Here is an 11,656-nt window from a genome sequence, read left to right on the forward strand (position 1 = left end):
ACTTGCATAAGCAACCTGTATTTATACTGAAGACTGTTCTGAAATAGACATGAAACTAAGACCCCATCTTTTGCTTTAAGAACCCCTCTGAGGTAAATGGAATGAGAATTGAGATTATATTCAGTATGTGAGAAATAATTCTTTCGTATATGATGCTATCATACGTCATGAAAACTAATACTTTCAGAAATTCATAGTACATGCTTAGTGTTGCATGTATGCATATATACTCTGTGTGTGTGTATATAATAGTGTGTATGTATTTTGGCACAAAGAATTGCTCTGCTTGCATTAGTAAGAAAGTTAATATTTAGTTTTATGTCTAGAAATCCTTAATACATTTCCAGAATGTGTTTGGAACTTGGTCTTTCAGATTTGCTGGATGGTGATTTTTGTGACTTTGCATATGTTATTTTAGCCAGTTCATTGAGCTGGAGCATTTTATAAGTGATCGACAACTTCATCTCCTTTCCCACAATACAAACAGTTGGAATAAAGATGTAAGGAAAAACAGAGCAGCCATTAGCAGAGTTTGGCTTCAGTTATTCATAAGGCTTTTCAGATTGTTGATGTAAAACTAATTATTGTGCTATACTTGATCTGAATCTTAATAGTCCCCCTGTAAGATTACAAAAGAACAGTTTACAAATTAAATGGATGTAAGCATATCTGTGTGAGAAGAGTTCATTATTGAAAAGATCAATTAGAGAAGAGGCAATTTGCCAAATTCAGCTTCTAGTGTTAGGTTTAAGGTGCAGACCAGAACTCCCCATCAGTGTCTGAGCTCCCATCAGCTGTGGCAGTGACAGAGTCCAGCAGCAGCTTGCTTCTCACTGGATTCCTTTACAGTCCTAAAATCCAAACTAAAGTTATCTTCAAGCACAATCTCACGTGCTTCTAGTGAGTTCAGAAAATGAAATCTCCCATGAAAGCAAGAAGTTTGTTGAATGGGATTCTACCAGAAGAAAACAAACAAAATAAAGTTGTGGTCAAATCCGGCTGCAGCAGGGCCGATGAGCCGGTGCTGTGCACAGCTCCGTTCTCTCCAGTCAGGTTCCCCTTGAGAGAGGGGAGCTGCCAGCACCATGCTCCTCTGCTTTTTTTAAGGCCTTGTGACTGCCACACATTTTGGATAAATGGACTCAAAAGAAGGTAGCACACTTTGCCTCTTGAATTTGGGTATTTACACTACCTTCCAGTGGGTGATAGAGCATATGGATATGTTTCAGAAAAAATGTTTATCTCAGCCTTTTATGATGCTTTCATAAACGATCAGTATTTGTTTACCTGTGGTACTTCTTAGGCGGTCAGGTGCAGAGGTGAGATTAGGTGCTGGGTTCAGGGTCTAGGCATTCACAGCTGGATTCTTCAGACCTCACTGCCTGTTACTATTGTGCTCAGACTGGCTGGCTCTGGACAGAGCGCATTATTTTCTTAGTAAATGGAATAACAGAAATTTGAAGGAAGCAGAGATTATTTTGTGTCCGTCCCTTAATCAGATTAAATACTTCCACAAGTTTTTTTTCTCTTACCATGCTTATGATCTGCAGCAAAATGATACTAAAGGTAAATCTCTTCTACTAGGTGACATAAAGTTACACTCCTGAGAGATTCCTGAAGGAATCGGGCCTATTAATGAATGGAAAGAGGATTATGTTAATTCACAATGTCCACATCTGCTTAACCCCATTTGTAATTTTTTTTTCCTATTAAATGCTTCATTTATGGTTTTTTTCTCCTCATTACCCAGCTTTGGATGAATTTTAATTCCTCTGATGCACTATGGGATGTGTCTAATAGAGGCTGGATAAAATGTGACTATTCCACCTCATTTTCTCCATGGATTATGGGATCATGCATCTTTTCACATGGCATACTGCAGTATTGCACAGCAACTATTTTAAATGTAAGAATAAAAACAGTGGGTCATTGAAAGCAGAAGTTGTTGCATTAGTGGGTTATTAAGGCAGGGCATGAGGGGAGACAGTGCTGTCAGCAGAGTGGAAATTCAGAAACATAAATTCAATTTTTGTGCCACCCACAGACATGGATTGATCTATGCAATACCACAGATTTTTTCTTTGTAAAAACGAGTAATGAAATCTCCCTCTCCACTGTAAACTATCTTGAGGCATGGCCTGTTCCCACCAAATAACGGTGTCACTGTCTCTTTGATTTTTGCTTGGTGTTTGCCTTTTGGAGTGCCCGTGACAAGAAGTTTCAGCAAGTTCACAGCAAACAGAACTGTTTTTTTAAAGCCCAGATTCTGTCTACATTTTGCATCACTCAGTTTATTGCATGATGTTGCAGCATGATCCTACCAGGTATTCCACCAGATCCAGGCTGGAGCTTTTTGCCTTAGTCCCATGCCACACAGAATGTGTCGTGCACTGTTGGAGAGTGATAATTTCAGAAGCTGGGATCCTCATGGGGACCTGCAAAATTGCCGTTTCTCCTTGTATGCAGCTGGACTATAGATTCAAACCATATCTTTCCTTCAGTGATTCTAATACATTTATTTCTTGAGGGGTTTTTTTCCCAACATATATGAAGTTACAAACTTAAGAGCCTGCAGTACTGCATGGGTGGGGGGAAGTCAAACCACACTGGCGTGATGGCAGAGTAGAAAAATGAGACAGGATTAGATATCTATGAGTGTTATGGCCAGACTGAGTCGGTATGTTTGCAGTCACTGGCATACAGTGAATATATCCTGTGGAAATACCATTACAAATGGCTAGGGTAGAAGTTCTCTGGAGAAAATTCTTAACCGAGACCAGACTGTTCCATGGTGCCGCTTCAGTGGTTCAGATGAGGAGAAACTCTAAATCCCGTAAATCCAAGTTTTTGGATTTGCTCATCCCCCTACAAGAAATATTAGTAGAATGCTAACACTAATGCCAGAACCCTGCTCTGCTGCCTTGCTTACACTGATACAGATCAGAGGACATTTCTGAGAAGTAAGTGGAGCCAAATTACTGTAAAGCAAATCTAAACCAGAAGACTTTCAAGCCCAGTTGATTTAATCTGTAACACCACTTTGAATGAAAACAGGATTTTTCCCACTGAGTAGGATCTTTTACTGATGAGGTCAGTACTGTTGTATGGATTTCTCTTAGCTGTGCTGATTTACACCACTAGATAAATGAGCTGAAAATCACAGTGAGAAAATGTTTTTAAATTAACATTGTATTTCTTCTAGATTTGTAGATCGTTTTGTTAGTTGCAAAATTACCCATTTGTATGGAATAACAAACTATATAAATTCAGTTTTCTTTTACAGAGTATTGTATGTGCAGCTCCTGAGGGGATGCAAATTAAGCCTGGAGCATTAAGAAAAGCAGCATTCAGGTACTTTGATGAGTGTAAAGCATTCCGGTTATTTCAGTCTGAAATAAGATAAGGCCATGGCACGACTGTTCTCTGTTCAACAGCGTATCACCTAACTCCTCGTGAGCGAGCTTTCTTTCGTTTTAAGTAATAGATGAAAATGGTAACATTCTGCCTCCAGGAGAAGGTGGCAACCTTGCCATCCAGATCAAACCAGTAAGGCCATTCTGTCTTTATGCTAGATATGTCGTAAGGAATCAAACACATTTTGGGGAATAAGTTCAGTTCACTGGTGACTTTTGAAGGCATCATAGCTGATCTTGGAAGCGCCGGGTTTGGATTACCACTGAATCAAAGATTTCCAAATTATTTGCCTAGCTCAGCTTATTAATACCAAAGTCTTATTTCCTCTCTAGGTATTGTATTGGGCTGCTTGAAGTAGAGAGGGAGTGTCCTGACGGAGCATCTAGCAGGAGCTGAAACAGCTGCTGTCAGCAGCCCAGGCTCCGTCAGAGGAGAGGTATGGACACTGAAATTAGGAGCTACCTAAAACATTTAATGTATGTGTGTATTGAGAGTAGGTATGTCTGTGAGGGAAATCTTGGCTTGTATTAACATTGTATTGTAAAGATGTAGACTGACATTTTCAAATACATTTGAGGAGATGACGAGGCATCTAACTTCCTTTTGATTTCAAAAAAATTAGGGGTGCCTAGGCCAGTTTGAAACTCTGGCAAAGGCTTCTCTGAATTCCAGTGAGATTCTGTACCTCGATGCGACACTCACTAGCTATTCATCTTAGGAAGGCCGTTAAGTAGATGTGGCCTGTCTGAATCACCTCTCTTCTTGAGCACTGTGAGGACACATGGCTGTCCAGACACCAGTGAAGAATTCCTGTCTGCTGGGAATGCCACTGTGCTCACTATGAGTAGTTTTAAGGCCTATTTGTGGAGCTCAACAAGTGATAAAAACCAGAAAGTTATCCAGTGTCTGTCTTGGAAACTTTTATTTCCACTGCCTTGAAAGAAATTTGATTGTAGAAAATTGCGTTATTCATCTTAGTCTTTCTGTTGAACGTTATTCATCAAGTTAGTGATTGCTGAGTGTTGCCTTACTCTGGCTCTCTCCTGTAGGTGGTAAAAGCTTTTATTGTTCTGTCTCCTGAATTTACATCTCATGATCTTGAAAAATTAATTCTTCAGCATGTGAAAAAAAGTTACAGCACCTTACAAATACCCAAGAAAGGCAAGTATCACTGAGTTTTGAATATACAAAGAGTACCTTGCAATGCACCCTAAAATTAAAACTCCTCTAATCAAACCCAGTAATCAGATTCAAAATCTAATCAGGTTATATTTTAGAATAGTAGAATTCTGCTTTTTTTTTTTCTCTAGTGGAACTTCTTTTAAATCTGACCCCATGCTAACTACATCAGTAAACACTGCTTAAGTAACATCATAGGCCTGTCCTGATGGGATCTGATGTCATCTGCTTACATTGAAAATACAGATGAACCTATATTAGATTTCACTGTGACTATGTACAGGGAAATGAAATGGTCCTTCACCTAATCAAATTGTGTCTATGAGCGTAAATTTGTCCTAATTATTTTAAACAAAAGAATCAGATTTTACAAATTCAATACAGTAATAAAATATAAATGTATTTCTAGACGTTTTTAATTAATAACTGAACAGAGAAAGATAATGCTTGGATGTTACAGTAGCAGAGGGTGTGAATACTGCAGCATGGGTGAAAACCTCAGCTGGCAACAGTCAATAGCCTGTCAAGTTCCTTAGCAGAATGGTCTCAGTTTCCACTGGCTGCAGATTTGTCAGGCTCAAAGGGTATGGCACCTCTGGGGGAATCTTAGCAGGATTTCCACATCTCATTACTGGTGGCAGTAGGCTGTGCAGAGGTAAACAGTACTATAGCCTTTCCAGGTGATGCAGGAATCAAACTCCACTAGCAGACTATCTGGAACGGTTGGAAAGAAAGCCAGGGCACCCCCGTTCAGAGTTAAACATGAATAGCTGATCAGGAGTAGCAGGAGAAGCCCACCTGCTGAAGCAGTGCTGTGCCACCTCCCACCAAAAGCCTTCAGAAAAGGCTTTGCTGCCTTTGGCTTCCCTCAGTTTCTGCACAGGGTTCCAACAACTGTCACACAGGGGTTCAAATTTCCCTTTTCCTGAGTAACAGCTTTGTTCTGGGAGACTAATTTTTCTCTCCTTGATTCAATCAGAACAGAGGGAAAACATGTTGTATATTTTAAAAGTAATCCCATTTTTGGAGTGGAATAACCAGAAATAGGATTAGATTTTTAAGTGCAATCATAAAAACATATTAAATGAAAAATGTCATCTGATCACAATTGCAGAATCTGATTCTTTTTAAGCACATTCAGATTTTAAATGTGAGTAAGTACTTTTTGGTGAAGTAATCCACTTTGAAGTGAACTAATCAGATTGTTCACATAATCTGTTTATTCTAGGTAAGTAATAAGGGTTTTTTAATATCATCTAATTATGACCTTGGGAAGTAATTGTTTTTAAAGCAATCTTAAAAATATAATCCTGAACAGAGTCTTGGGGTTTGGTACTGGTCTATGGTGGGCTTTAAACAGATCTGGTCACATTTTTCCCTGAGCCCCATTCTAGTGGTGTAAATTGCTCGTTACAGCAGGGAAGGTCTTGCTCCGGAGGTTTCCTCTCTGTTGTGGCCAGACTTTCTGTCTATACTTCAGGTCAGTCAGACTCACCAGCATGTTAATGCAGTTTTGTGAGGATACAAAACCTGAACCTGACTAGAAAAAAAATGAAGAAACAGGTGAATCAAAACATTTCTGTTCAGTGTGGGCAGGAGTCCTAGCACTGTCCCACTGGCCAGGGTTTCAAGCAGCCAGGTAAAGCCCTTTATTTGCTCCCTTTGAAGTTCAAGTTGTGCTCACATTCAATGGCACATGATTGTCCTGCACTACTGGTTTGTGGAATCACTGAGTCACTCAACTGATGGGCTCTGTTTCTCTAAAAGGTAACTCACTCTTTTTGTTGTGCACTGGGACTGATGTGCTGCCTGCCTACTTCATCCTCAAAAGACCCTGTAGCTTTTAAAATTGCATGCTTGCCACAGAAAAGGAACACGGCTTGGAATGCAGCTTTGTCAAACTGCAAAGTTACTTCTCTTTACAGATTAGTTGGAGTTTGTTCAACAACTACCAAAGATGATCCCTGGGAAAATCCAAAGGAGGAAACTGAGGAACAAAGAGTGGGGAAGGGCTTAGCTTTGCCGCTGTGCTCCTGGCCAGAACATGCTCATCCTGGACTTGTTTTCTGCCTTCTGGCATCCTGTTCCCTGTCAGTTTTAAGAGGTGCTGAACCACCTTCTGAATAAGAGTAGAAGACCAGTTTTTGTTCTGGTGCTTTGGGGTGTTTCTAAAGCAATATATTCCCTATAATCTTAAATGTATGTGGGAAAAACTGTTTTGAAAGTAATGATAAAAGAGAAGTCAAACTTGCCTTTAGCTTTTGCCTTTATTTTTGTATGTGCATTGTTATCACTGAAAGCCACAACATATGCAACTATGTGTCAAATATTATTTTGTGAGAATATTTTTAAATAATTATTGATGATCAGACTTCCAGCTTTAGCCAGCGCTGGGTCACATATAGTTTTAGGATTAAATATAACCAAGGATTTCCTGGACTGAGTAGTCAGTTCAGACTGTGAGATATTTCCATAACAGTCAAGCACAGTTACATGGGTACAGGTGCAGCAGAGGTTTAGATCATCCCTGTTAGGTCACATCTCACATTTCTTGTTGCCCCTGTGTAGTACTTGCACCTCACACAGTGCTGCTACAGCACAGCCTGTGTACTCTCTATTCTTGCTTCGTAAGATAGAAGTAATAGTTGAACTCTGTGACCAAGGTTGTATTTACTGGGAGCACAAAAACACCACTGAACCAAAAAAAGCCCACAGCTATTTATCTCAAAATTTCCTGGTTCTGCTGTAAACCTACTATGCAGTACCCATGAGCACATCTGCTGTTGCACCAAAAACCTGGGAAAATACCGAATGTGCTGTGTACTAAAGCTGTTGATGACCTTTCAGGACAACTAATTGAGTTATTAACTTGCTCACAAACACAAGTCCTAGGAGAGGCTGTACCAGGAGGGCTCTGAAAGGGATGTATTGCTTTCCTCTCCAGCTACACAGCACGTAATTGAGGTCAAAAACAAAGAGAAAACACATGCACAAAATGCTGCATCCATGTAGATTACATGAATCTAAATGGATCTGGGCTTGCATTTTCAACTATCCCCTGGTTTCAGTAGTGTAGTTCTTTAGGAGCAGAATTAGACCCCCAATGAAAAATAAACCCTGCTCTTTGGAGTATTTGCATGCTGAGAGGATTACGTTTTTTGAGGAAATTACAAAAGTGAGTGAAAGGAGGTGGTTTTGACTTTTTTTTGTTCATCAGTCCTTTGGAGATTCATTCCACAGCTAAAGTCTTTAGGCTGCCTCCTGTCCAAAGTGTTCTATTTGAAGTAAGCAAGACATGCCAGAGAGTAACTGCTTCACCTGCCTTTGGGTAGTTCTCTACTACTTTTGCATCAACAGCTGCTCTGAATTGTACTTTCTGGAAGCAGATGGTTACCTTTTGGTAAGCAAATGAGAAACTTCTCTGGAATTCATTGCTACTGCCATGAAAATCACTGGTCAACTTGCTTTTTTCTGTGTGTGCTGGTAGAAGGGTGCTATAATATGCTCATTTTTTGGGGGTTGTCATACTTTTTATTTGTTTGCTCTAGAACTTTGAGGACAAATTAGGCTGACCCATCTGTGTTTTTATCACCTATCATTATTGCACTGAATAATGGTTAATGACATTTCCAAACAGTAGCAGCTGTGTTGTGTGTCTCAGAATGTATTTACATGGCACAGGCAGCCAGGGGTTGTTGCCGTAAACCCCTGAGTGCTCTTGGAATTTACCCTGTTTTACCTTGGGAAAAGGGCCAAATCTGACAGTCTTGCAAACCTGTGAGCAAACTCACTCATTGCTTTCAGTCTCTCCACGTTGGGTTGAAGATGGGCTTCATACCCTCCCTCTCTTGTACACAGGCTAGAAGCACCATGGCTCTTTGTGTGTGTGTATTACACAGCTTGAAAACCACTTCGCAGCCACAGTAAAATGGGAGAAGTCATCTGCAACATGGGGAGAGGAGATGGAGTATTTTGTGCCCTGTTACAGAGGCTTGAAGTTCCTCAAACCCCAACCCAAACGTTCTTGTTCTGAATCTCACTGTATGTGCTCCTGAAGTGTAAATTCAAAGAACTGAGTGCTGCACTGTGTTTTTCTTCAGGTTTCACTGGGAATTCCATGTGGTTGTCATTGCCCTGTCCGTTCTAGTCTCTCTGACTAAATACATAGGCTTCCAGGCACCTTAAGACATAGTTATCGTTGCTCCCAATCTTGATGGAAAAATGGTAAGAGGAGAAGCAGAACCAGTTAAATAGCAGTCAAATCAGAAAAGCAGGGTAATTCTCTTTTCAGATCACCTTAACATCAGTAAACACTGTCACTTCAGGCAGTCTGCTGTATGCCCTTTTTAAAGAGTGTTAAAGTGAGACAGGTAGCCTATAATTACTTTAGCTTTGAGTATCTGCTTTTTCAGAATACTGTGTGTGATTTGGCAAGCTGGGGAGGGTCATCGAACAGCTTGTGAACCCTGCAGCAGTAGGTCAGGGGAGCTGGCTCTGAGTCCACAGCAAGACCCAGAGAGAGGTTGTACACGACTCGTGCAAAGACACCGATGCCAAATTGCATAGTTTACTTCTGAGTGATTTCAGAGCTTACATTCATTTGCAGAAGTGACTTGAAAGCTTTCAGATACTCCTAACACACAGCAGTTCAGCAGTTTTCCTGGAAGACTGGCCATGCATTGATGCCTGCAGAGATTCCACATGTGGGTTCTACCAGCCTGGTTCTGTCTCTGCATAGTCCGTTACCTCCATGGCTGCTATTCGTGCTTGTTTCTAACAGCATCTCTGACTGTTTCCTGACTCTGATCCTTAATTATACCCTTTGTTGCCTCTCTATAGAATCATTTAGGTTGGAAAAGACCTCATGTCCCAAAGGGCCACATCTACATGTCTTTCAAATACCTGTATTTACATACAGTCTCTATATATTATTTAGCCTATGCATATGCTTATGTGCTATCTTTATTTATCTAGGTCTTAGTTTAAAAATGTGTTCCCCTCGCAGGGCTTACTACCTGTGGTAGCAATACCAGCAGATTGTACCATGACTGTAGTAGAATCACGTAAACCAAGTGTCTTCATAATTGAATTGCTGGAGTTCCTGCATCATGTTGCTGCCCTCCAGAGCATGGATTTTCTGTCTCATCCCTTTGTCACCTTGTTTCGTAGCAATGAGACTGTAGTTTGAGTTTTCGTTGTCCTCCTCAGAGCTGATGGACCATGTCTGAACTGCATGTATTTTTTCCCCAGAAGTGTCCATCAGGTATTACAGATTATATTTATTGGCACCAGGCTTATGAAAATCTTCATATCTTTATCATACCGATTCTCATACTATGTTTAACTCCGAAATCTGAAAATAAAGCCCTACTGTTGCTATTTCCAAAGTCACTGGTGCCATAGAATGGAGTTATATATTAACGTATGGTGGATTATCTATTCTCCAAAGGCAGTGGACCAGAAATGTAGCCATTCATACTCAGTGTTCTTTCCATCTGCTCTCAACTTTTTCAGTGATTGTGCCTTTCTTCAGAAGATAATTGGAGAAATGAAATCTGCCCTCTTGGGCAGAAATAATCCGCGGCATGGAATGTGATGTGTAATACTACTGAAGGGCTACAACCGCTCAGACAACTAGAGTAAGCCAGGCAGAGGCAATACTTGCCAGGTAAGTACTAGGCAAGATACATGAGGAGAAGCTGAAAAATCTCACCCGATCACAAGTAACATCTCCAGGTAAGTATAAACTATTTAAATGCCCTGAGCAATTAGTTTTTATTTAGTAGTTGTCCAAATACTGAGTCTTCTCAAAAATGAAAGATGCTATCTCCTAATGTAAAAAAGAAATATTTGTAATGCCATATTCTATTCCTCTTTTTTCACGTGGTTCTCACTTTTATGAAAGAGGGTAGACTACCACAGAGCAGTTATGCTTTTCTGTTTTGTATCAAGCAGACTGAAGAAGTAGCTTCTTTCTGCAAGAATGTCTTTCTAGGTCTGAGTCTGCAGTCACTCGTTCAGATCTAAAGGAAAAATAAAACAGCAGCAAATTCCACAAAGATTTCACTGATGAGCTGTGAGTTCTAGAATAAGGCTTTTTTTAACGACCCATTAAGGGCAGAGATAAGAAGCCATATATTACAAGTAGACTACATGAAAAAAGAAAAAGCCTTCATCTATATATTTAAGTCTCTGAAGTGGAATGTATCCTGATCACCATGTTCCCATATATACAGCGCTAATTCACTCGGTTGCAAAGTGTTTTCAGGGTAATATACAACTGCAAATGGTATTTTGTGAAACCAAATGCAACTCTGCATATTTAAGGACAAATGCAGATGTGGCAAAAGCATTAGCCTGGTAAAAAAATCAATAACACAATGTAGAAAACCACCTGAGTTATTCACGATACTCTGCTGTCCAACTAATACAAGGTAAATGCTGGGGGGAGGAGGAGGCACAGTCTTTTCTTTGGACAAAAGGAAGGCAAAGCAAACAGCGATGTGGAATGTACTTCTGGTTAATGTTTATTGCTTTAGCAACAAAAACAACAAACAGTAAGGATGTTTATTGCATCTCTTCCATATTGGCTAAATGCACAGACCCTCACCCTTGCTCCTTGCTGGCTGGTGGCTACGCTGGTCTTTGAGTAGTTGTGTGTGATGGTTATATCCTGGATTCTGAGGCAAAAACCGGGAACAGAACATGGCATCCATGCTGCAACCAAACCTGTTTGCCATTACTAGCCTTGTAGGGCTGGGGGAGACAGCTGTGGTGCTGAAAACATGGAAACAGTCGGTACAACTCCTGACAAGTTCTTTTTCTTTTCTTTTTTCTTTTTTTTTTTTTTTAAAAAATCCAGCTGTTCACTTTCAAGCCTTTACTTTGGCTGTACAGAATAGGAATTGTCAGCTGCAAGTGGAATTCTCCGAGAAACGTGTGGATAGATGAAAAACCAGGAGACTTAAGAGGGTTACCAGAGCTCTAGCTTACCCCATAAAAACAGGTGGGATAAAATGGTAACTTGCTGCTCTGTATACATCTATTCCTTTTGGAGCCAACA

This window comes from Falco peregrinus, chromosome 5 (assembly GCF_023634155.1).
Source record: "Falco peregrinus isolate bFalPer1 chromosome 5, bFalPer1.pri, whole genome shotgun sequence".
NCBI classification, from domain to species: domain Eukaryota; kingdom Metazoa; phylum Chordata; class Aves; order Falconiformes; family Falconidae; genus Falco; species Falco peregrinus.